General features: G+C 38.5%; 2 long non-coding RNA genes across 15 annotated transcripts in view; one reads left to right on the top strand and one right to left on the bottom strand.

Moving 5' to 3' along the window:
• LOC144317177 (uncharacterized) overlaps nt 1–21,477 on the top strand; it is a 71,565-nt gene that overhangs the window by 31,767 nt on the left and 18,321 nt on the right. For 4 of the 14 annotated variants that reach the window (XR_013383108.1, XR_013383104.1, XR_013383106.1 and 1 more), the window contains one exon: nt 8,684–8,771. The exons of 2 other annotated variants lie outside the window; for them this stretch is intronic. This is a non-coding gene — a long non-coding RNA (uncharacterized LOC144317177). Of the gene's footprint in view, nt 1–1,451; nt 1,535–8,511; nt 8,772–9,119; nt 9,225–21,477 lie in introns of all 14 variants that reach the window. 8 more of the 14 variants (XR_013383112.1, XR_013383107.1, XR_013383113.1 and 5 more) reach the window with 5 other exon arrangements.
• On the bottom strand, nt 3,648–4,495 carry LOC144317179 (uncharacterized). Its single transcript, XR_013383117.1, has 2 exons — nt 4,358–4,495; nt 3,648–3,839 (listed from the first exon to the last, which is right to left on the bottom strand). It is a non-coding gene; the product is annotated as an uncharacterized LOC144317179 (long non-coding RNA).

The following is a 21,477-nucleotide window of genomic DNA, read 5'->3' as shown; positions in this document are numbered from 1 at the left end:
CATGAGGCTAGGTTACAGTTTGCATCTCCACGTAGGCCTCTTAGCACAGAGAGCCATTCTTTTCCATGATTGAAATCTGGAGTCATAGCCTGATATTCCAGCTTGTAAGTGAATGATGATGATCACAAGAACAATGGAAAGGGGGGAAATGTTCGGTACCAATCCACACAAGTAGAAGAAAGTCCAAGTCCATGTTTTACTCTGAGTAGGTAAACAGTATTCTTTTCCTGTGCAAAAGGCTATTTTTAAAAATGTGAATGGGATAAATTTGTCATGTGAAGAAAGAACAATACAACAAACATACAAATTTTAGTGATGCACCGTTAGTGTTTGTATTTGTTTCTTAGAACTACGATAACAAATTACCACAAACTGGGTGACTTGAAACAACAAAATCTTGTTATCTCACAGTTTTGGAGGCTAGAAGTCCAAAATCAAGGTGTCAGTAAGACTATGATCTCTCTGAAGTCTCTAGGGGAGCATCCTTCCTCACCTCTTCTTAGCTTCCAGGGGTTGCCAGCAATCTTTGCCTTTTCCTTGGCTTATATCAGCTTAAATCCAACCTCTGCCTCTGTCCCACACGGCCATTTTCCCTGTATGTCTAAGTCCAAATTTCCTTCATTTTTATAAGGACACCAGTCTTTTTTTTTTTTTTTTTAATTTTTATTTATTTATGATAGTCACAGAGAGAGAGAGAGGCAGAGACACAGGCAGAGGGAGAAGCAGGCTCCATGCACCGGGAGCCCGATGTGGGATTCGATCCCAGGTCTCCAGGATCGCGCCCTGGGCCAAAGGCAGGCGCCAAACCGCTGTGCCACCCAGGGATCCCAAGGACACCAGTCTTATTAGATATAGGCCCATCCTACTCTATGACCTCATCTTAACTTGATTATATCTACAAAGACTCTATTTCCAAATAAGATCACGTTTACAAAGTTCTGGGTGACCATGAATTTTAGGGGAACACTATTCAATCCATTATAGTGTCTGTCACCCTAACTACTCAAGGGTTGGTTCATCTCTTAGAGACTCTTTTAAGCTAATTTTTTCTTTTCTTCTTTGATATTTTATTTCTTTCTTTCAAGCCTCTCTTCTTTTCCTTATTTTTTTTTTAAGATTTTATTTATTTATGCATGAGAGACATAGAGAGAGAGAGTGAGAGGCAGAGACAGAGGCAGAGGGAGAAGCAGGCTCCACGCAGGGAGCCTGACATGGGACGGGATCCGGTCTCCAGGATCTCACCCTGGGCTGAAGGTGGCGCTAAACCGCTGAGCTACTGGGCCTGCCCCTTTTCCTTATTTGTATGCTCATCTGGGGAGAGAGATTTAAGTTATATCATTTTGATAATTGCACAGCAGACAGGTTTCGTCTGTGGGACAAGTGGTTTGTCACTCCCTACTTCTACCCCACGTGGCATAAACTTATATTTCCACTGTCTCTTTGCTATATAGAAGATGTGGGTTTTGGAGGAAAGAAGATTTTAGTGAATGATGAGCCATCAGCAGGCCGCTCTGATGATGAGATACCCTGCCAGGTAATTCCCAGTTCTCTGCTGCCCACCCCACAACTTCCTCCTTCCTTGAAGCTACTCCTCAAGGACATCCTTGGCAAACAGACTTCCTTTTTGCCCGACCTAAAAAAAGCGCTTTTAAAAAGTCCCACGGTTATTTCCCATTTCCCAGCAAATGTATATTTACAGTAATTAAACATGTAGAATTGATGGTTTGTTGAGCAGAGAGGGAACCTGGAAGCAAAGAGAGAATCTTGTATGTTTCCAGCCCATCTGCTCAGCCTCTTCCCCACCTTTCCCCAAGTAAGGAAGAGTTGCTCAGCCAATTGTTCAGTGTGGGATAACTGACTGGTGCTCTGATTTAGAGTTATTGTGTTCATGCTCACATGCTCATAGGTTCTCTTTTGTGGTCCTTCATTGTACTGTTGGTGTGGTGAGAAGGCCAAATGCTGCCTTGTTGCTCCATTAAATCATGCCTTTGTTTTTTAGTCATCGCTTTGATTTCTGAACCATATGACTGGCCATAAGATGGAAAGAGCCTAATATGGATTAGGGATTGGGGATAAGAAGAGGCTCTATTTAATTGCTTAGACAATTCTGCATCCACAATCCAACCTAGTTTTATCTTCACTTTGCACTGGAGGTGATTGAGCAGGGCTAAGCCAATGAAAAACAAACAAAACCCCTAGTGCTTGCTTTGCACTTTGCTTCCAGGATAGGTATATGCATGCCAGCACTTGTGTCTCAGCAGGAGACTCTGAAGAAGGATGATTGTTGGAGAAGAATATGCATATTTGGATCCTTTAGCCAAATATCTTGAACAACACCCAGTAACACCTCTCTAACAAGTATGTTACAAACAATGTCTAAAATAAGAAAGCTGTTTTATTGAGATAATATCTAGGCCATTTATTAATTCAAATGATTGGGAATTGGCCACATTGTGGCAGCCTATGTATGTTCAGAGGTAGGCCATCTCAAAGGTGAAACTGTGTTACACACTGTTATTAGAGATATGCAACGTGTACCTTGAAAGCAGATTTGCACTTATTTATTGCATTGATGTACAACAAAAGAGAATATCATTCTTCTCACTCTTTGTGGCCCTGACTAATGAGGTATCAGCTGGTCATTAGACCCTAATGCTTATGTCTCTGTATAATACTTCATTTTTACAGGACACCACACTCTTTTAATAGGGGTGTTAATGGAGCATTTTTTTATTAAACTTAGTGACAAGATTGGAAATTGTGGCAATATTTTAGATCCTGCCATTAATTGAATATATATTGGAATCTAGTTCTTTGTCTTATAAAAGACAAAGGTATTATAATTGTGAAGAATTTCATTTATGAAATGTCTGTGACAGGATCATTTTTTAAATTGGAATTAAAAAAAAATTAAAAAAAATAAAATAAAAAATAAATTGGAATTTAGAAATGCAGCTCCCTTCAAGTTAAACTAAAATATATATTAAACTGCAGAAGCCATTAAAACCAGTAAGATTTTTTTTTTAAAGATTTTATTTATCTATTGGAGATATGGAGAGAGAGAGAGAGAGAGAGAGAGAGAGAGAGAGAATGAGCCAGGGTGGATTGAGGTGGGGTGAGACCAGCAGGATTCTTAACCATCTTAAATTGATTGGCTGAATAAAGCTAAAATTTAAAATCTCAATATATGCAAAACTTTGACCTAATAAAATAATTGTTTGCTCTATTTCATAATATTAAGAATATAATGTTTTTAAGAAATTAAAAATTTACTTCCATCCAGGGTTAGCCATTTGATTACTCATTTAACATTTTTTTTATTCCAAAGGAAGCCAGACTTATTACTAAAATATATATATATATATATATATATATATATATAAACAAGACTATTAGAACTATTTTGTCACAGGTAGTGTACAATTATTAGAGTCATGGCTGACATATGATATAGGTAAAAACTTCCAATAAATTGAGGAGAAATTGATAAACATGATTTTGTTCCAAAACTTAAGTGTACTCTTTGATGGGACAAACTGCCACTTGTTTTTACCCAAGAACATGGAGAATCTGTTGTTCCAATATCATTAGTAAAAGTGAATTAGTAATTGCTTATCTATACAGTTATCTTTGCTGCAACTGATGGCAAAGTTCTAATGTCACTTTTATTTACAGATATACATGTGTCCCACGATGTGTCAATGGCAGCATCTCTTGCATCTATTTTTGTCTCTATGACTTTGTCAGTGAACTTTCAGGAAATGGCAGAGTAGCTTCATTTGGAGCCTGAGGAAGCAATGCCTATAACCGGAGTCCAAGGAGAGTCCACTGGGGGGAAACTAAAGCCCACAAAAATTAAATACTTATCCATGGTGACCCAGAAAATCATTAAGCACAAATCCTCTGACTCTTGAGACAAGCTCTTTTTTTGCTCACATTTATGATGTTATATGCCTCCCTGTGGCACCTTCTGAACATGCCTTTCAGTGTGTGCTTTGGCATAGCTAAATTTATTGAGGCTATTAACTGGACCTTGAAATGCACGTTCCACTTTGTGGTGTTAGGCAGATTCAGATGTAAAATCTGCACTGGGTCCTTATGACCACATAGTGACTTCAATCCTTTTGGACAACTTCAACTTAATATCACTAGAAATTCCTTGCATGGATCATGAGCAACATGTGACCCCCAAACTCTTCTCAGTTCGTTATAATCTTTCATTTCTTCTAAGACATCTGAACTGGATTTCTGTTCCCATTTATGCTGTTTCATCTCTTAATTGTTTAAAGAAATATTTAGCTATATGAACATGAAGATTGCAACTGAAAAATATTCAAAAACTGTTTGCACTGCTTACTTTTTCTTTGGCTTATCTGTTAACTACAACATTACCAATCCACCGCTAATGAGATTGCCTGAAATCTGCCCACTTATTACATTCTTGCTTCAGGATCCTGTGCTACTGGAGTTCTTCTCATGACATAGGCATCATTCTTCCTTGTATCCATGGCTGTGTCTGTTAAGACCTTTTATACAATAGCCTCAGAACTCTGGTTGCAATTAGAGTTTTGATTAGCTGTCAGTGATGTCATAGCCATGGTTATTTTAAATCCACTGTGCTAAGTGTTTTCCTTTTCCTAATGTACTGTAGAAATTCCATTTCTTGACAGCAATAAGACACTTCAGGCACTGTGTTTCAGGGCCAATATTGCACTTCTCATGGAGTTAAGACACTTGGCCTTCAGCCTCATGACTTATAACACAATCTGAGTTATGCTATAATCACCCAGATATATACATGGCCTGTTGTGTTTTATTGCTTAAATGGAACCTGTCCCAGCGCCTCATCAACTGACAAGGTGGGAATATAGCCCCGAATGACTGTTCAGATTCCCACTGGGAGTTGCATTTGGTCAGATCCCCTTTAGCCGTCCAGGGGTTGTGCTGAAACTCTGGAGGCCTTTGGTATATTTACCACACAACAGAAATCAAAACTTTAGCATCTCAGGTCTCACTGCCAGACTGCCCAACTTAGGTTGCCAAATATCTCCCTCTCAACACGTTTATTGAACTTTAAAACGGCAGAACAGCATTGAATGAAGTCCAGTAATTTTTATAGGATATATTTTAGTCACTAGACTTTGAAGACTATTCCAACATTAATTATAAAGTTTCTGTGTCTGGATAACATATTGTTAACAGTTATTTTGCAAGTGCTAATGGCAAGATGGAAGATTTCCAATAATTTTATTGAGGAAGTAGCAATTAAAATGTTGAGCACTACAGGGTACATACAAAATAAAAATAATTTTGCAAACATGGCACTGTACTTCATGACAAAAATGGAGATATATTCTTTATTTTCAAATAGATATAATGATTTTGCATTTCCACCTGTTTCTATTCAGAGAAGATCAAGAGGTCTCTTTTTTGTTTGTTTGTTAATATTTAAAGGCGGTGTAAAATGCCAGCACTCCAGGCTGGTTTGATATTATTTGCCACAACATCATGAAATGATTTTAAGACAAGTTGTTATCCATATTTCTTTCAATAACAAATATCATTAAAATGAGATCATTGGCTTTGTGTGACAATTTATGACTCTGGATATGCATGAGCTGTCTTTTCTAAAGACTTTCAAAGACCTCATCTAGCATGGTTTTCCTCCAGAACTCTCTTGTGTGACCACCCATCTTCCAGACTCACCCTACCACAGTCAGCCAGCATCTTTAGGTCATTAGCCTGTCAGAACCCTGAGAGCAGAATGATGGACAGCAGAAGGGAGCAGGCAAGATGGAGAGCCCTCTGGTACATGGGGTGTCAGAAGCAAGACCTAGAGGGTTCAAAGGATTTTCCCAAGGTCACACAGCTGGGGAGCAATAGATGGTGCATGTGGACTTGGTCCAGAAGTGTGTCATCTTTACCACATTGCTTCCAATCATTTTCAGTTTAGAGTGCAAATTGTTAATTGTAGAATCAAGACAGCAAGAATAAGAACAAACTGATCTTCTGTCAGTTTGGTGACATTATATTTTGAAAGGGATTTCAGACCAAGAATACAGCTGCTTTCCAACCCTACTTGATCACCACTTTCTTTTTTAGGCATATTCTGATTGCTATATAACTTAGGCCTAGGTTTCTCTCGTTCATTTGGTTAAAAAAAATTCTTTTCCCTAAAGAGTAATGTATATTTTAAATTTTGCTTTAGATCTATAGTTGGAATGCTCATCAGCACTGGCCAATGATGTCAACACTATGATATAATACCACTAAATGAAGTTTCCTGCTAAAATATTTTATTAAGGTTCTGCTTTTAAGGGGTCATTGTGTACTTTCCTTGGTTTTCCTTTGTGGATCATTTCTTAAAAACACCTTTTCTCTGATGGTCTGATGGATCATACAAAAGCAGTAGGTTCAGGAACCAGCTTTCCTTTTTTCACTCAAGAACAATAAGCATACAGAAACTGAAGTTATCTGGGAGTTTTTTTACCCACTTTTGCTAAGTCAAAGGGATTTTTAGAAACATTTCATTGTTTCTTAATTCTCAGAGAGAGAATAATTCTAATTAATGGGGTTTCCTCTTTTTTAACTGATGTACTTATGGAATTCTTATATTCTCATATTAATTTATTTACTCAGTCTTATGAATTATAAGTAAAGCAAATTATTAGATTTCTAATTAGCTTTCTTAACTGTTTTTGTTTAATAACCGATCAAGGGCATGTGAATGTCAGTTAAATAATTCCTTTATAAAAATTCATAATCTAACCTAGAAGCAAATACTCCTTTAGGCTGCCATCCTGTAAGAGGATTGATCATTTGTTGATTTATTGCCACTGATGAGAGGATTCACCATTTGTTATTTATTACTTAGTAAATATTCTTGGTTCATATTGAGCAAATATATTACCACTCTACCTTTGCCTCATAGGGGGCAAATATGTCTTTCTTCTTATGCTCAATGTGTTATGATGTTTTCACTTAATGGATGCTCAAAAAACTGCTCACAATCATGTGGGAAGCTGAAGATATGCATTTAATTCATCATGTATTTTTTTCTTCAAGAAAATTATTATTTTTTATTAAAGATTTTATTTTTTCATTAGAGATACAGAAGGAGAGGCAGAGACACAGGCAGAAGGAGAAGCAGGCTCCCCAGAGGGAGCCTGATGCAGGGACTCAATCCCAGGACTCCGGGATCACAATGTCAGCCAAAAGCAGATGCTCAACAACTGTGCCACCCAGGTGCCCCTGTTAAAGAAAATTAATCACAATTACTGAGTCACAGAAACCATGTGTTTAGGAAAAGTTATTATTGATTATATGTAAATGACATTGAAAATTTTTCTGATTTTCCAACTGATTTTTTAAACTGATAAACTAACACAGCAGAACATGTAAGAGAGAAAGGCTTCTGCACAAGAACCAATATCAGGGATAGATAGTAAACTTTCAGTGAATTTCAACATAAAAATGTCCCTCTTCTATTTTGCTAACATACCTCAAGGAACAGGTACAAAATTGATTTTGAAATAGCAAATTTTTAAAGCTAGAAATCAAACTTATATAAATAGAATTTGGTTACAGAGGTGACCCTGGAAAATAAAGTGATCTTCCGGTCAGTGGTTGGGTGCCCTGGGAGCCAATTAGTGAAATCTTAGTGAAAACTGTGTGTCAGATTCTGAAATAGTTAACCTCCCAAAGGTGTGCATTTATCCCCAGGATAGATGTATGTGCTCTTGATTGGATGAGTGTCACTAAAAAGAACTTGGAATAATTGTTACCTACAGGAATCATTGGAAAGAACATGAGTTACCTGTTAACTGAAACGGAAAGTTTTTATGACTAATACTCCAGAATTCTTGCTTCTGTCCTCATGATGCTGTGGCTGTTCTATCAGATATTGAGCACCAGAGTTTGGACTAGACCCTGTGGCCAATGAAAAGCAGAATACTCTAGAGTTTGATAGTTCGGGCTTTGAAGACTGACAGGTGTGGCTTTGGTTACTGTTTCTGCTTTCCTATATACCTGAAGTTGGCAAATCCAGGGGTATATGACTTCCTTTTACTGTATTGCTTCTAATAAGAATGGTAAGACAATTACAGGGACTGAAAGGGCAGACAACATTTTGGAACATATTAAAAACACGAGTTTTTTTTTAATGGAAAGGACTCTTTGTATCAATAATCCACCTGTCTTCGGCAGCCCGGGTGGCTCAGCGGTTTGGTGCTGCCTTCAGATCCTGGAGATCCTGGTGATGTGGAGATCGAGTCCCACATCGGGCTCCCTGCATGGAGCCTGCTTCTCCCTCCACCTGTGTCTCTGCCTCTGTGTGTGTGTGTGTGTGTGTGTGTGTCTCATGAATAAATAAAATCTTAAAAAAATAATCCATCTGTCTTGTGATCTTGTCAGATTATCTATTAAGACAATTTTGAAGATGCTTTTACTAAAAGTGTGATAACCATCGCAAAGACTTTTAGATGATCAACAAAGCTTTTCTTTGTTTTCCAGGGCATACAGCCAGATGACATTTCCCAGACTGTCTTACACTAAAGTGTAGCTAGGTGACTGAGTTCTAGTCAATGGAAGGAATAGCAATGATATGTAGCATTCCTGAGCTTGGTGCATAAAAAAATCTCCCATGATAGATTATCTATGCTCTTTTCCCTCACATGAATTGCAGATGAATATGGCAACATTGGAAGTTTTGTGTTAAAGCTGGTGGAGCCACAATGTGGAAGGAGCCCAGGACCCTGAATCAGTGCCCAGAGGTGAGCTCCAGTTAATCAGGAATATTCATTTGATTGTATGAATAAGAAATAAGTGTTTGAGCCGTTGTAAGCTTTGTTTTTTGTTGTTTTTTAATAGCGTGAACATCACCTTCACTAATATTCTGTGTAATTAGCATCTTGTATAGAATTTATTTCATTATTATATAAATTCTGCTTGTAAGCTTTCAATGATGTCATTGCAAATGAGTGAAATGGTTCACATTGAATAAATATGTTTATCCATTTGACCATATCATCGCTACGTTTATTTTTACTGTTTTCTGTCATCCCTGAATTTACAAAAATATATGAGAAGCTTGTCCAATTTCATTTTTTCTTTCACTGAAGCCATGTATTTCCCCATCCCCACCTTGACACTGGAATTCTGCCTAAAATGAAACAGCAACAGAACAGAGGTCAAGAACTTGGAAAGATTCATATGGAGGAAACCAGGTACAGCTTGATTTAATATCAGTATCTCATGTGTTCAGAGAGTGGAGGCTACAAGATAACAGCCCATCATTTTTATGCCCTTCCATCTGTGAAAAGCTGTTCCTCAAAGCACAGTGTATGAACAAACTAGCAGCTTTTCATTTTAGGCACCATATTTTGAAAAAAAAAAAAAAAAGAGAGAGAGCTTTTGAGGCATAACCAGACTCTAAGAATAATTGAAATCTATGGAGTTTTAGGGCCAGACTCATAAAGAATGCAGACTTGTCCCTGAAACATATTGCTAGAGAAAGGTACAGAGCACAAATCTTTAAAATGTCTGCTGCACATACAAAACAAAGGCTACACCATATACTATCTGCCAGTGAAGAAACAAGGGTGTGTATATTTAGAGACAGGAGAATAGGAAGACCTACAGAAATAGAATAAAAATTTTAAAGGAGGTGTTTGGTGGGGGGAGAGATGAGTAGATTTTTAAGACAGCAAAAATACTCATATGATATTACAATGGTGGATACCTGCCATTAAAGATTTGTTCAAACCCATAGAATGCACAATACCAAGACTGAATCCTAATGTAAGCTTTATGGACTTTTGGTGATTATGTGCCAGTATAGACTTCATCACTTATAAAAAAATATCCCTGGGTGGCTCAGCAGTTAAGCATCTGCCTTGGGCCCAGGGTGTGATCCAGTAGACCCAGAATCAAGTCCCACGTCGGGCTCCCAGCATGGAGCCTGCTTCTCCCTCTATTTGTGTCTCTGCCTCTCTCTCTCTGTGTTTCTCATGAATAAATAAATAAATAAAATCTTAAAAAAAAAGGAAATGTACCACTCTTGTGGGGGAGATTGTTAATGGGGGAGACTATGCACGTGTGCTGTAGAGGGTAGATGGGAAATCTTTGTACTTTTTCTTAATTGAGCCTAAAATTCCTCTTAAAAAGAAATCTTTAAAAATTTTAAAGAAATATTCAAGTTGTAATGTATTAAAATTTATAGGATGAGGTTTTGCTTAAAAAGTATGAATAATAATAATAATAATAATAATGCAGATAAACCCCATTAAACCAAGCCCATTGTAAAACAGCAAAACATAAAATAAGGCCCATATTCTTGTATTTCTAACAGAACTCCTGGAATAATGCAAGGCAATAGAAGAATCAGAGGTTTTTATCCCTGTCTTCTTATCACTGCTGTGCTATTATGTACATCAATACAAATCTTGGACTGGTGTTCTTAGGTACTATCCCAAGTTAGGGACTCGTTAGGCTGGTACCTAGCTTCCCATTAAGATATCCAACAGCACCCATAAGCTATAAAGCACTGGAGGACACTGTGGCAACAAAAAGACCAATTAGTCTGAGGATGGCTCTTACAGCTCCAAGCTTGAAGATGGGATTGTTGCCCCTTTCAGTATACTTTTGCGATCAAATTTTTCCATGGGAAGACCTTTCTCTGTGAAGTCTTTAGGAGTCATAGGAGCAACTTTTCAGAAAAGTAGCACTTTTGCTGAATCATACCTAAATCATAACAATATGAAAATTCCAACAAGTATGTGTTTTTAAGTGAACCATCTTTCTTCCAAAGATGATTCTATCACAACCCTTCTGTCACATCTCTGAGTGTAGGAATTGTAAGCTACTTCAACATGTCATTCGGGTGAATCATGGAATGTACTTTTTAAAAAAAACTTCTTAAATGTAAGGAGATGTAACTCTGAGGTGTTTTTTGTGTCACCATTCATTCATTCATTCATTCATTCATTCCACTTTAACTAAATACCTGATGTTCTAGACGATTGCTACTGTAAAGCCTCAAGGAATAAATAAACAAAAAACAAACAAATAAATAACCAAAGTATCTAATAGTTATTGATGTTATGAAATAACTGTTGAATATTCATCATTTCCCTTCATCCTTCCAATAAGCCTATAAAGGAGGTCCAGTAGATCTTTCTTTTCCAGATAAACAAACAGGTTTAGAGTAATTAAGTAACTCACCCAAGCTGGTAAAGAGCAAGAGCCCAGGTTTGTTCTACTCTAGAGCGTATGCTCTCAATCTCCAAAAATTTGTGTCTCCCGTGAACTCCACACTGGGATACTACTGTATACTCTATTGATGGGCATACATGTGCAAGCAAATAATTTTAACACATCAAGAATACACAGTGTGATACTGGAGCACAGCAGAAATGAGGAAAATGTGCACTGCAGAAGTGGGAAAAAGAAGTGCAATGACACGGGAGTTGCTGGATGGAGAATCAGGAACAGACATGGCAAACAGAAGGGAATTGTGTTCAAACCCAAGAAGGCATGAGATGGCTGAGCAGTGATGAGATTCTCAGCATGGAGGTTATGCTGAGCAGGTGGAGGCCAGATTATTAAGGATTCTAATTGTACCAATAAGCACTGGGTGATGTATGGACTTGTTGAATCATTATGTTGTACTCCTAAAACTAATGCAACACTGTATATTAACTATGCTGGAACTGAAATTTTATTTTATTTTTTTAAAGATTTTATTTATTTATTCATGATAGGCACAGAGAGAAAGCCAGAGACACAGGCAGAGGGAGAAGCAGACTCCTCACAAGGAGTCTGATGTGGGACTGGATCCGCAGACCCGGGATCATGCCCTGAGCCAAAGGCAGACATTCAACCATTGAGCCCCACCCAGATGTCCATGGAATTTAAATTAAAATAAAAAATTCTAAGTGTATAACATGTTGAAAAGGTCCTTAAGCAGAAATACTAGGTGGATGACTGACCCCCTTCTCCCCCCACAAACATTCCCTGTTTGTACTGCAGGGAATGGACAGAAGAGGGCAGCGCTGTTGGGTGGGCAAAATGATGACCTTTGTACTTTCATTTTTTTGTTTTCACTTCTGAGGACTTTATTTCAGACAAAAGAGTGAGATTTATGTCTTGTAGAAGGAGCCATATATAAGTAAAGCATAATGACATCTCCCATGGCTTCCATGGGATACTATGAGCTAGTTGCTATGTTGGAAACTTTGCATATATTATTAATCCTCAAAAATATTTATGCATTGATTTTGCATTCCACTGGTAGATATCTCTGGGACAAATCTCCATTTCATTGATTGAGAAATGGAGGCTCTAAGTGTTTAAAACACTTGCCCAAAATATTACAATTTTAAGTAGAAAAAAAACAAGGGGCTCCAGTTATATTCTGAGCAAGGAAAATAGAGTTTGATGAATTTGCAACGTTCCAAAAGGCCTCATTGAGATGTGTAAGTTATGACATGTCTGTTTTTTAGAAAGTCTCTGTACTTTTGTAATCACACTTAATATTTGGAAAATGTTGGTCAGGATAGATTTTCAGTCTTTTCATTAAAAAAAATAATTTTGCAATTAGAGTATGAGCTCTAAGGGAAAATACCATGGACAAACACAGAGCAACTCTCTTGGATTAACAGCAATTTACAAAACAAATCTAAAGAGATTGTGCAGTACTATCAGATAAACACTTTTTTATATTGATGTCTGGAACTGTACGTTGACTGCTTGCCATTCTCTGCAGTGGGAGTTCAGGCAGCATCCAGCCAAACTAAAATAGATTTTATAAAATCAAATTGATTTTTTTTTTTTTTGGTATTTGCCCTCAATATAGCACCATTTCTCATATACTTGAGGCTGACCTACGTTTGGGAAATTTGCCAATCAATTGTTCAGACTTCTTTCTTTATTTTATAACTCATAGGATATTATTGACCAACACAGGAAAACATCTGTTATAAAGAAAGCCAAAAGCTACTAAGAACTTAATAATAGATGGTCACCTTGTCCTTTTTGTAGGCACTCCAGAGGTGGATATTAAACTCTATCAACCTAGTTATCTTTAATTAATTACATTCTTCTAGAGGTTGATGCCTCACTTTGTCCAACTTTTTACAAGGTAAATAGGATAATTTGCCTAACGATTCCAGCTTTTGGAGTAGAGCGGGGGAGGGAGTTAGCAGATACAGCACCACTCTTTTTCACTCCTCAGCAGAGGGTTGAAGTTCAGCCAGAGGTCTTGTATAATAGGAGTTTTTAGAGGATATTTAGTGAGGTCCCCATTGGAACATTATCTATATCACAAACAACCGTATATCATTTGGTAATCATGGGCAAGTTTCAGCTTGGGAAAGACCTCATGTTGATTAGCTTTATGTAAGATGGAGAGGTCCCAATTTTGAGAATGCCAACATACTTCTATCCTATCCAATCCTTCATGTCAAGCAGGATTATCTAGTGGAGGAGTAGAGGTAGGGGAAAGGGAAATAAGCTCTCAAGCCATCCCTGGACACCAGGAGGTTTTCACGTACCCTTCTTGGCGAGGATATAAAATGAGGGTTCCATTGCTTCTAAAGTCTCTTAAAGCTTTAACATGCTCTGCTCCTAAGGTCTGTCATTTGCTCTCTCCGTTGAAAGCAGGGTGTTGGCTGTCCAACCTGCATGGCCAGGGAGAGAGAGCTCTCAGCAGAGCTACCTGCTGCTGTTGTTATGAATTTTCCCTGTTCCTTGCAGCTAGTATTGCTCCTTTGCAGCCAGTAGGAGTCGAGAGGCAACTCACATGTTTTGCTAGCCAGAACATTTGTAGAAGAAATGGCCTGGCCATCCAAGCTGGGCTGTGGCTCTCCATTTTTATTATTTTCATTCTTGTAACAAATCCTCCTTGCCCTGTTAATTCATCAGTTTTCAAACATTTGGGGACACAACCCATAGGAAAAAACAAAATTTGATTCCTACCTACACACGCAAACATAAAATTTATACAGACACTTCATTAATAAAAGTCAGGTAGGAAGGCAGACAATAGTCTTACCATAATTTTACTGTAAATCTGCATGTCATTAGCAGAGGAATGAACATTAAATGTACATTTTGGTAGCTTTGACCAACGAGAATGCATAAATATTGAAAAGAAAGGGATTTGGAGAAACACTAAGGAATAAACAAGGAAACTGGATCCCAATTCAACTCACAGATTCAAATGACATCAACTGTGGGGAAGCAAAGGCTCAGAAATAATACTTTCCGGAGGAGATGCTTCAAGGGTTCAACGATTAAAACTAACTTCATTTTACCAATGGTTCTTGAGGCATAGAAAACAAGACAGATAAAGGCTTGCTGGCATTTCATGCAAGTTACCATATGACCTCTCTGGTGCTATCTCAGTATAGCAATGAGAGGGGAGACAGAGAAACAGAAAACATTCACATAGATACTGCTAGAAGGATGCTGCCCTAGCTAGAAGACTAATTCACTGGAAGCTCAAATAGCCAACCAAGGACAGTATGCTAAACTAAATCTCTGTGGGGAAATGGAACTTGGCTATCTGATGCATTTACATATACAATTCTGTCTCTTTGTTGGAAGAAATTCGTAAAACTCCATTACAAGGCTCAGATATAGGGATCTGCTTTAGCTTAAATCTTAATATCAGTACATGGATAGTTATAAAAGAATGTTTACTTTCCAAAGAAAATAAATGGGTTGATTGAAATTAAATTCAAATGCCTGAAACAATATGAAAAGACTCAAATTTTGTAGTAATAAAAATTTTATGTCTAGTAACAGCCAGCAGCTATTCTTCAGCTTAACCCTATTATTATTAGATCATGAATAGCCAGTTTGAGTGGAGATTCAAGGACATGGATATTTATGCTTATCTTGCTGATTTATGGTTCAGCTGATGACCTGTATCTAAATAAAAATGTTTATTCCCATTCTTCTAGCATTCTGTCTCCTAAGAATGTATTTAATCCAAGCATATAACCATAAATGTGCTCAAACGTTGATCTATAATGATGTTTCTTGCAGCATGGCTTATAATGGAAATAGTACAAAACAGAAGCAGAACAAACGTCACTTACAAAGAGGCTTATTTGGTCTACCCTCACACCTTTACATGGTGGGGACCAGCCCACTCTCTCCACCTTAGCTCTGAGGTGCCCCCATCTCTTACCTGAACTACTGCAATACACCCTACCTGGTCTGGAGGCTCCCACGTTGTCCTCCTCCAATACATTCTTCCATAGCAGCAACACTGATCTGAAACCATAAATCAGATCATGTCATTCCACTGCTTAAAACTGTCTTGGGGCTGTCCATTGTGCTTAAAATAAAATCTAAACTTGTACCATGGCTTCAACTACCTTGCATGAAATGGTCCCATATACTCTCAGTTGTGTGTATGCATTCTTTGTTGTTTGGTTTTCATTTTATATTGAAATACAACTTATACACAGTCAATGCACAGATATGAGTGTATATCTTGATGAATTTTGATAAACGGCTTCACCCATATCACACATACCTGTATCATAGTATAAAACATTTCTGCTACCCTAGAAAAATACCCTTCTCAATTAATCTCTGCCTTACTCCCTAAGGGACGGTTAGTGTAATTTCTATCATAATAGATGAATTTTGCCTATTCCAGAATTTCATATAAATAGAAGTATATGGTATCATCTCTTTTGTGTCTGGTTTCTTTCATGCCACATGATGATTTTGAGATTCACTGTACAGGAGTTCATTCTTCTCTATTGCTGAGTAGTATTTCATAGTATACCCCAGGTGTTAATCTTCTGGCTACCTTTGACCATATTTTATGATACTCTTATTTGTACTCATTCATCTCTAGCCATGCTAATCTTTGATTGGTCCCTTGAACAAACTTCTTTTGAATCTTTAGGGTCTTTGCATCAGGTGTTCCCTTTTGCATAGAATTCTCTTACCTCATTCTTCACATCGCTGGTTTCTTCTCATTTCAGGTCTTAGAGGCCTTCTCTGGCCAGGCTATCTAAAGCGCCTCTACATAAATTTTCTCTATTATTCCTTTCTTTCTGGCATAACATTGTTCATGATTTACAGTTGTTTTATTTTTCACCAGTTCTGTGTCTTCCCTTCCAGAATATAAGCTCTCTGAAAGCAGATACAAGGTTGCTTCTTCATTATTTTGTTCCCAACGCTTATTGGAGTATCTGGCATGTGGAACGCATTCAATAAATTTTGAGTAAGACTAACTTGATTCAAATGAATATTAATTATTTAAATTTAAATTATTGTTTCAGTAGCCATTATAATACCCTTGGGGAAAAATATATGTTATAGAACATTTAGGTTAGAAGGCAGTTCAATAGGTAAGTTACATAGCAGTATAAACTCATTTTGGGAAAAGTAAAAATTATATGTATCTGTGTATGATTAAAATATTTATTCTCTCTCTGAAAAAATAAATAGGGGACCCCTGGGTGGCTCAGTGGTTTAGTGCCTGCCTTCGGCCCAGCATGTGATCCTGGAGACTCGGGATCAAGTCCCACGTAGGGCTCCGTGCATGGAGCCTGCTTCTCCCTCTGCCTGTGTCCCCCCCACCCCTCTGTCTCTCATGAATAAATGAATAAAATCTTTTAAAAAATATAAATAAATAAATAAATTTTAAGAAGAAAAAAAGGACACCCTGGGTGGCTCAGTTGGTTGAACGACAGACTCATGGTTTCTGCTCAGGTCATGATCTCAGGGTCCTGAGATTGAGTTCTGTGTTGGGCCCTGTGATCAGTAGGGAGTCTGCTTGTGATTCTCTCTCTCCTCTTCCTGTGCCTCACCCCCCACTCATGCAAGCATGCTCCATCTCAAATCAATCAACCAATCTTTAAAAAAATAATATCCTGAGTGGTGTAATTTTTATCCTCTTCATCACACTTTTTATATTTTCCAAAATCCATGCAATGAATATTCATGAATTTAATAGTTGAAATAATTTCTCTTTAATCAGCTGCCTTCATATCTAGTTCAGTGCCCTGTTGACTGACACCTGTGTCTTCCTTTACCTTGATTGCATTAGGCAGGCACAGGCTGAGTCCAGACTAGAGGGAGTTCATTCTGAGTGTTTAGTGAGAGTATAGGGTGACCTTTTCAGAATCAGAGAAATCAGACAGCAGCTCCAAATGAAATATTTTCTTTTGTCTAGTGAAGGGGGTCACCAAACATTTTATGTAAAAGGCCAGATAGTATATATTTTAGGCTTCATGGTATATTCAGTCCCTGTTGCAACTAGTCAATTCTAGTTGAAATTTAGTGTGAAAACAGCCAGAGACAAAATGTAATCAAATGGGTGTGGCTGTGTTCCAATAAAACTTTATTTACAAAAACAGCTAGATTAGGCCCAGAGGTCATGGTTTGCTGACACCTGATCTAGTGTAACATCTCAAACTTTATTTCTTCATCTTTTCCAACTATCTAGCAGAGTCAGACCATCTGGCTGCACTATTTGCACGCAGTGTGCTCTGCTGACCAAGTTAGTCAACTGTAAGCTTCAGTTTTCATGCCTCTAAAAACAAGGATAACACTAGTCTTACTGCATAGAAGCTTTTTGATAATTAGATAAAATAATTCACCTAAAGCACCCAACCCAGGACTTGGCATATAGTAAGTGCTTGTTCTAGTTATTCTGTTTGCCCCCCACATCCATTCTCAGGCCTACTCTGTCCTGTGCCTACAGATGGCATCGCCCAATCCCTCTTGCTAGCTTGCCCCCAGTTGAATTGGCCCTGTACCCCAATAGGAGGTACTAGCTGGAGACTGCAGGGCAAAATGAAAGAGAGAGCTTGAGGCATTTATTTTCCCTCTCCCTCCTTATTTAGCACTGCTTTTCTGTCAGCAGCGGGGCCTGTCCCCAGCCATGGCTCCCATGGCCCCAGCTCTTTCTCAGTGAGTTCCAACAGCACAATTACTTTCTCTTGACCTTTCAGTCTTCCCACTGTTGCTAGTCTTTGGATGCCTTCACATCCTTTGCTTATTCCCGATACCTAGATAAAAAGTATCTTCACTAAATTATCTTTATTTGAAACTTACAAGTGAATCTTCATTTGAACCAATTCTGTTCTCACCTGACATCCTGACTAAAATACTACTTTTGGTTAGAGACAGGGAGAGTAATGTTAACAATGGTGATTACTATGTCACTGGTATAATTATCGACTACTTCAAAACTTTTTTCAAGTCTAGGACTTTGAATTTCTATTTTCCAGTATACTACCCATTGTCCTGATTCTGGCAGCTAACACTGTGACGTTTGATACTTGGTTACTGAGGCTAGGGGAAACCTCCAGAGGTTGACTAATTTATTTTCTTGCTTCAAGGTATGAAACATGTTACAAGGACAGACAGGAATCTACACTGCTCTGCCTTTTATCCTCTTCATGTAGGGAGAATTAAAATCCAGTAATATAAACCCAAAAGTCAGTTTTCCAAAAGTATGAAAATCACTTATCACATAGTGTTATATCCATTCTTGTGTCATTCTTCTTCCAAGTGAGGACCGGAATAGGATAATGGACAAGGATAGGATAACAAATTATTGTAATTTAAGACTTTCTAGAGCTAGAAGAACCTGACTAGGTGTTTAGGGAAGTAGTCACAAGTCTATAGTGGACAACCTATATATGGATTGAGCTCTGGTATAGAGGCTCTGAACTAGGACTCTCTGAACTACAACTTTCTGCCCTGTTTTGGGCTGCCAGGTGGGCAGGGTCATGGTGGCCTGAGAGCGGGGCAGGATGATGTCGGGCTCCTGGGTGGCAGAGACAGGCTGCAACTGCCTGGGGGCCGCCATGGACTCAGTCCAGCCGTTGGCGGGGAGGCTGGGCAGGGCCTGTTCACAGTTGGGACCTTCATAGCCTTCATTGCAAACGCAGAGGTAGCCCTGGGAGCCACTGCTGCTGCAGTTGCCATGGTGACAAGGGGTGCTGGCACAAGGATCTTCCACGAGCTCAAGTCATAGCCTTTGCCTTCTCCTCAATGTTCTGCTCCAATTCCCTATTTGTTTTCAGTGAATTGTTCTCTCTTTAGAAGTTAGGGTGTAAAGCTCAAAGAGAAGCCACGTTTTCTCATTGTCCAGTTGCTCCTCTCTGTAGAAACATCAAGATCTCCAAAAACCACTAATTCTTTATTCCATATGTCTATTGGCCTATTGGTCTTCTCCCTGCTACCTTCCTGAGGCTGAAATTGGATTGACTACCATTGCGGCTCCTTGGGGCTACTTATATTTGACTTTTCTTAATTGGCTCCACATGTTTTGAGTTGGCATATTACCACTGTATTACTTCCATTTTTCAAAATAAGCCTAAGAAAAACTATAATTTCAAAATTGTGCATTTAAATAACAGTAGGGGACAGAGCTGAATTTGACTTTCACGTCAAATAACACTGTTGACTATATCTGAAAACTGGTCAATAGGTGTTAAGAAAATCATTGTATTTTATCATTTATACAATGAAACTTTAAGTGATCCTGTACACACACACACACACATATTTATTTTGCCAGCTGTGTTTTATTGGAAAGGATTGTCCTTACTCTAAGATACCTCCTGCTTTTTTGGTGTTAAAATAATCTTTCTTTTATGAAATGATAATAATGAACATAATAACAACATGTGCCTGGCACTTTGCTAAGTGCTTTGCCTGCAGATAGGAGGTAATTCATCTGTAATTTTTAGGAGAAGCCTATGAGGGGAGCACAGCTGTCATCCCCACTTAAAGAGACTGAAGAGGAGACGCAGAGTAATGAAGCATCTCCTTCAAGTGGCTGATTTGGACTCCACCTAGGTGGTATGGCTCTAAAGCCTAAACATACTGTTTTCTGATGTTAGATTGCAGCTGCTTTTTGTTAATGATCTTCCTTGGGAAAACTTACTTGTCATGAAATTCCAAAGTCTATGAACCACTGGACTCTCCTCGCCATTCACCATATCTGCTCCTGCAAGGCACGTAGAAGGGAAGAGTGTGGGTGGGCTGGGGAAGCCATGTCTGGACCTCTGCACTTCCTGAGGGGTCAGCACAACAAAGGACTGTAGAAGTAAAGGATATTCTGGTAGGTCCGCAGAGCCAAAGGAACAAAAGGGCCAAGGAGAGGCTTTGTGGCTTTCATGACACCATGTGGGATATTTTTACCTTGGGCTATCACCACCCCAATTGCAAAGAACACCACCATCATCATAAGAAAGCAAACCTTACTGAAGCAGCACATGCTGAGAAAATGTGGCCAGAGTCCAGGAAGCTGTTTCTAGAAACCACACCCAGCTGAGAGCCTTCACCCCAGCTGGGAAGTCTGGTTATTGTTTGGATCACCTTGTAAGGTCCCTGTGGGACTCCTTTGCTCTATCTGATGGTAGCATTAGAGGACAGGCTCTGGGAAGTGGGGGTCTTTCATGCTGCTACATCCCTCACCTAATATAGGGGCAATGTATCCTTGCCAGGTGTGATGTTGTGAGTATGAACGGTTAAGTTGTCTCAATTAGTCTGTGCAATTAGCCTTTACTCTAATAGAGTAAAGGTATTCTAAGTGAAGATTTCCCTAGAGTTGGGGCTCAAGGGGGATTTGAAAGCCACCTACTCCATCCTGTCAGTACAGAGAAGTACATCTACACTAAACCACAAATAAATGAACTAGAATCCAAGCAGAATCTTGGTTCTCTAGTTACATAGAAACATGAATCATCAGACTAAATAGTATAATACATAGTGTAGAAAATGCTGCTATTCAGTCATCATCCATATGGGTCACAAAAAGGGCAAATATATATGTGAGCAAATGCCTACATTGTACGTATGTGAAGACAGCCCTTTGGTTTCCAACTTTGCACTCTCACCTGGGAATGTACATCTTTTTACTCAAACCTAGCCATGCTCTTTTTATGGCCACACCAATAATGCACTGCTCAGAGCTGTTCTTTCATGTTTGCCTTTATTCCACACCAATAATGCAATACTTGAAGTTGTTCTTTAATGTACCTTTATTATTAATAGTAGCTGCCATTGACGGATCTCTACTTTGTGCCAACACCATTCCAAGGAATTTATACTCACTATTACATTTATTTATTATTACAACTCTATGATGCTGGAACTTTATTTATTTATTTATTTATTTATTTATTTATTTATAAGACTTTATTTATTTATTTGACACAGAGAGAGAGGGAGCACAAGCAGGGGGAGCTGTAGGCAGAGGGAGAAGGAGAAGCAGGCTTCTTGCTGAGTAAAGAGCCTGACATTAGGTTTCATCCTAGGGCCCTGGGATCATGACCTGAGCTGAAGGCAGATGTTTAACTGACTGAGCCACCCAGGAGCCCGTATATTCCCATTTTAAAAATAAAGAAATGAAGTTGAAAAGTTATCATTTCCCTAAGGTCAGGAGGTCAGGACCACAGTTGGGATTTAAACTAAGTGGGTCTTTCTAAGATC

This window comes from Canis aureus, chromosome 7 (genome assembly GCF_053574225.1).
Source record: "Canis aureus isolate CA01 chromosome 7, VMU_Caureus_v.1.0, whole genome shotgun sequence".
NCBI classification, from domain to species: Eukaryota; Metazoa; Chordata; class Mammalia; order Carnivora; family Canidae; genus Canis; species Canis aureus.
Note: the sequence above shows the minus strand (reverse complement) of the source record. Positions and strands in the feature narration are given on the sequence as shown.